Raw genomic sequence first — 6,000 nt, 5'->3', positions numbered from 1 at the left:
TCCTGCCCATGTCAGTCTGTAATTCGCACGAGAGCAAAAGTGGGTCACCACCAGCTGGTTCTGAATATGTTTTTCTCTCTGTAGAGATAAGATAACGGGATTGAACAGCCGGGCTTCACACACGACTAGAGGAGGAAAGGGTAAAAACTCTGCTTTCCCTAAACCAGTCCAGTTTTATCTACCCTCTCCATCTTCGACACATTAGATGTGTAGTGCTTCATGAAACAAGCCATTCTTGGCTTGTTGCAGCCAAGCTTCAGTCGTGCGGCCTCGCGAGTCCCTGCACAACTTTTGCCGAGTCATGGAGTCAACATCGCCTTTTGCTGGTGGCAACAATGGTTCAGTTCCATCTGCGCGCGTCTCTCAGCCGACTACCGCATATTGTGAAGCGACTTACATCGACGCCTGCCGAATCCTGGCTGTTTCCCGTAGCAAAATGGACTTGATGCGTTCCCGTCGACAAAGCGTGTGCCTGCGCTGGCGCTTTTTCGTGAACATGGTGATAAAGAAAGCGGAGGAAATCACGTCTGCCTTGTGTCCTGATGACTCCTACAGTGATTCTGATGAAGACGACATTGTTGTGCTTGTGTAAAAATGCGACTCCTTCGACAGCTTCGTTTCATGAGAACAAAGCCGACAAGGGCCCTGTGCCTGCTAAATGTGATCAATGCTGCCAACAACCCTCTCCCTGGAACTTGTATATAATTTGTATCCATGCCCATATTTTATGTCCGTTTCTAATTAAGCCAAGCTTGGGTAAATAAACTATGGTTTCATCTCGAACTCTTTCTTGCTATTCATTATATTAAGGGAGGCTTTGCATAATTCATTTTTTGTAAATTGCCTATTCTCGATGCACTTCGCATTTCCTTAATTGCTCTCAAAATAGTTGCCAGAAAAACATTGTTTTTTTTTTCACGCGCCCGTTTGCTGCTTGTCGCAGTCCTTTTTCTCACCGCTTTCTCCAAATCTTGTTTGAATAGTTACCACGCAGGAACGAAGAAAGGAACAAATGTATATACTGATTTATTGTTGGTAGAGCATTCAGTAGTTATTTCAATATTGTTTCCACCATTCCTATACAGTAGGTTATGGCGGCTAATTTGGATGGAGAGTTTTCTTGTCCCTTCCGACTAAAGCTGCTTATAGCGATAACAGTTCACGTGCAAGAAAAATAGAAGGGTTCAATGGTGCTGAACCTAATTAGGAGGGAAATCATGAGATCAGCTGCTCTAGTAGTCGAGGATATTTTCGATGAACATGCAAGTGTGAAACAACAAAGTGAAAAGCACCTTCAAAGGACTCTCAGGTCGAATCGACTTTCGCAATCGCTTTCACACACCTCATCTAAAAACAAAAGCGGCATTTTACGAGCCGCGTGTTACACAAATTCTTGCAAACCTTGGGTCGGTGAAAACCATAAGCATGTATTCGCAAGCGTTTCTCCCAAGGGTGATATAAAAAAAAATATTCAGCGCGCTGTTTAAGCCAAATTGATGCAGAATATGGAGGTGGACGCCTATCAGTAAGCAACAAAAATTGTAAACCCAATTGTTCTACACAAATATACAGAAACATAAACTGAATGCGAAAGCAAAATACGTACGTCCAAATAATGAAATTGACAATGCAAAGGATCGAAATTGGACACTAGAAAGGGGCGCCCTAACCGCGTTCAAAATTACCCTAGTTCGAATTCTTCTGGAAATGTAGCTTCAAAACTGTTTCAACTTCCCTCCGGCTATTTTAGTAGTTTCCGCCGCCGGACATACTCTGAAGTGCACAAGAGAATATTCCGGTCGCGTGCGTGGTGCTTCCTCTCTTGGTAGTGATTTGGAATTTATTTTGCAAGGTCAACTCTTCTCAAACGTAAAAAGAATTTGACGGTCACGCATTTACTTTTGTAATTTACGAACTTCAACTTCTGAGGCTGGGCACGCGCGAGCTAACAAAAAAACAAGGGATGTTATTGCTCGAAATTGACTTCATTTGTTCCTCGTTATCACATACGAATAAAGTTTGATAAAGCTAAGATTTTGTGATCACTGGAACTGTCACTTTACACTGCTACAACTATTACGCCTGCTCATATTATTTCTACGCATATTATAGTTACTATACCATAAACAGTGATGTCATGGTTGCAGATCGCAATACCAGAGTATGACAAAGGAAACAGAGACGTTGATTTGAGTTACGGTTGTGACGAATCCTCAAGGCATAATGTTAATATAGGGCATAACTATATATTTCTGGATAACGCAAACTTGCTATTTGGAATCCATTTTCGCAATGCTCTTATACAAAATTTTAAACAGGATATTGCGTTGACTATATAACACCAACTCGCCCACGCTTCCACTCCATCAAAAGTAAAGCAGGAAAAGATGCTATCGGCTATCGATATTTTGTGTTTTTTATGACAAGCGTTAAAATGATAAAATATTGCTATTCAGCTACCGAGTATTATAAGCCAAATATTACTTTATTAAAACACAAGCACAAATAATAAGCGGCGTGCCGAAACGCACCAAATAAACTTTTACTCACGCATGGCGGGAGAAAAAACGTTTTACCATTTTCTTGGAAAGTCCACGCGTCAATAAACTATAAAATTGTAAAAAAACTAAAGGTTTTGCCGGTGAGCCAGCACTACCAAAGGAATCACAGCGCTGCGAAAAGCGCCTAATTTAACTCGCAGACTTTGCTCTGCTTCGGGTTTTGGAATTCTAAGTTGCCGCATGTGATTTCAGCCTCAAACCATACCAGTGCCGACACTAACGCGCATTGCCTTGTGCTCATGCGCACAGTTTATGCATTTACGCTTAAGGTATAGACAGGTATTCGAAACTGTGCTTAGTGCCAGTTTGGAGTTTGAGCCGCGTTATTCTGTTAAAACATGGCCGTCGGTATTACATTAAGAGCTTTGCGTGTGGTGTCGTCATTCTTCATCTTCCCCTGTGCTGAACATGCTTTTAACCATGACCTGTCCTGCTTAGGGACCTCTCCTGCCCATGTCAGTCAGTAATTAGCTCGAGAGCAAAAGTGGGTCACCACCAGCTGGTTCTGAATATGTTTTTCTCTCTGTAGAGATAAGATAACGGGAGAGAACAGCCGGGCTTCCACATGAGTAGAGGAGGAACGGGTAAAAACTCTGCTTTCCCTAAACCAGTCCAGTTTTATCTACCCTCTCCATCTTCGGCACATTAGATGTGTAGTGCTTCATGAAACAAGCCATTCTTGGCTTGTTGCAGCCAAGCTTCAGTCGTGCGGCCTCGCGAGTCCCTGATCAACTTTTGCCGAGTCATGGAGTCAACATCGCCTTTTGCTAGTGGCAACAATGGTTCAGTTCCATCTGCGCGCGTCTCTCAGCCGACTACCGCATATTGTGAAGCGACTTACATCGACGCCTGCTGAATCCTGGCTGTTTCCCGCAGCAAAATGGACTTGATGCGTTCCCGTCGACAAAGCGTGTGCCTGCGCTGGCGCTTTTTCGTGAACATGGTGATAAAGAAAGCGGATGAAATCACGTCTGCCTCGTGTCCTGATGACTCCTACGGTGACTCTGATGAAGACGACATTGTCGTGCTTGTGTAAAAATGCGACTCCTTCGACAGCTTCGTTTCATGAGAACAAAGCCGACAAGGGCCCTGTGCCTGCTAATTGAGATCAATGCTGCCAACAACCCTCTCCCTGGAACTAGTATATAATTTGTATCCATGCCCATATTTTATGTCCGTTTCTAATTAAGCCAAGCTTGGGTAAATAAACTATGGTTTCATCTCGAACTCTTTCTTGCTATTCATATTATTAAGGGAGGCTTTGCATAATTCATTTTTTGTAAATTGCCTATTCTCGATGCACTTCGCATTTCCTTAATTGCTCTCAAAATAGGTGCCAGAAAAACATTGTTTTTTTTTTCACGCGCCCGTTTGCTGCCTGTTGCAGTCCTTTTTCTCACCGTACTCTCCAAATCTTGTTTGAATAGTTACCACGCAGGAGCGAAGAAAGGAACAATTGTATATACTGATTTATTCTTGGTAGAGCATTCAGTAGTTATTTCAATATTGTTTCCATTATTCCTATACAGTAGGTTATGGCGGCTAATTAGGATGGAGAGTTTTCTTGTCCCTTCCGACTAAAGCTGCTTATAGCACTAACAGTTCACGTGCAAGAAAAATAGAAGGGTTCAATGGTGCTGAATCTAATTAGGAGGGAATTCATGAGATCAGCTGCTCTAGTAGTCGAGGATATTTTCGATGAACATGCAAGTGTGAAACAACAAAGTGAAAAGCACCTTCAAAGGACTCTCAGGTCGAATCGACTTTCGCAATCGCTTTCACACACCTCATCTAAAAACAAAAGCGGCATTTTACGAGCCGCGTGTTACACAAATTCTTGCAAACCTTGGGTCGGTGAAAACCATAAGCATGTATTCGCAAGCGTTTCTCCCAAGGGTGATATAAAAAAAATATTCAGCGCGCTGTTTAGGCCAAATTGACGCAGAATATGGAGGTGGACGCCTATTAGTAAGCAACAAAAATTGTAAACCCAATTGTTCTACACAAATATACAGAAACATAAACTAGATGCGAATGCAAAATATGTACGTCCAAATAATTAAATTGACAATGCAAAGGATCGAAATTGGACACTAGAAAGGGGCGCCCTAACCGCGTTCAAAATTATCCTAGTTCGAATTCTTCTTCTGGAAATGTAGCTTCAAAACTGTTTCAACTTCCCTCCGGCTATTTTAGTTGTTTCCGCCGCCGGACATACTCTGAAGTGCACAAGAGAATATTCCGGTCGCGTGCGTGGTGTTTCCTCTCTTGGTAGCGATTTGGAATTTATTTTGCAAGGTCAACTCTTCTCAAACGTAAAAAGAATTTGACGGTCACGCATTTTTCCTTACTTTTGTAATTTACGAACTTCAACTTCTGAGGCTGGGCACGCGCGAGCTAACAAAAAAACAAAAGATGTTATTGCTCGAAATCGACTTCATTTGTTCCTCGTTATCATATACGAATAACGTTTGATAAAGCTAAGATTTTTTGATCAATGGAACTGTCACTTTCCACTGCTACAATATTACGCCTGCTCATATTATTTCTACGCATATTATAGTTACTATACCTTAAACAGTGATGTCATGGTTGCAGATCGCAATACCAGAGTATGAAATAGGAAACAGAGACGTTGATTTGAGTTACGGTTGTGACGAATCCTCAAGGCATAATGTTTATATAGGGCATAACTATATATTTCTGGATAACGCAAACTTGCTATTTGGAATCCATTTTCGCAATGCTCTTATACAAAATTTTAAACAGGATATTGCGTTGACTATGTAACACCAACTCGCCCACGCTTCCACTCCATCAAAAATAAAGCAGGAAAAGATGCTATCGGCTATCGATATTTTTTGTTTTTATGACGAGCGTTAAAAATGCTAAAATATTGCAATTCAGCTGCCCTATATTATAAGCCAAATAATTACTTTATTAAAACACAAGCACACATAATAAGCGGCGTGCCGAAACGCACCAAATAAACTTTTACTCACGCATGGCGGGAGAAAAAATGTTTTGCCATTTTCTTTAAAAGTCCCCGCGTCAATCAACTATAAAATTGTAAAAAAACTAAATGTTTTGCCGGTGAGCCAGCACAACCAAAGGAATCACAACGCCGCGAAAAGCGCCTAATTTAACTCGCAGACTTTGCTCTGCTTCGGGGTTTGGAATTCTATGTTGCCGCATGTGATTTCAGCCTTAAACCGTACCAGTGCCGACACTAACGCGCATTCCCTTGTGCTCATGCGCACAGTTTATACATTTACGCTTAAGTTATAGACAGGTAATCGAAACTGTGCTTAGTGCCAGTTTGGTAGTTTGAGCCCGCGTTATTCTGTTAAAACATGGCCGTCGGTATTACATTAAGAGCTGTGCGTCTGGTGTCGTCATTCTTCTTCTTCCCCTGAGCTGTATATGCTTTTAACCATGA

The sequence above is a fragment of the Amblyomma maculatum genome, chromosome 3 (assembly GCF_055883805.1).
Source record: "Amblyomma maculatum isolate TAMU_Amacu chromosome 3, ASM5588380v1, whole genome shotgun sequence".
NCBI lineage: Eukaryota > Metazoa > Arthropoda > Arachnida > Ixodida > Ixodidae > Amblyomma > Amblyomma maculatum.
The sequence above is the reverse complement of the archived record's forward strand: the minus strand, read 5'-3'. Positions refer to the sequence as shown.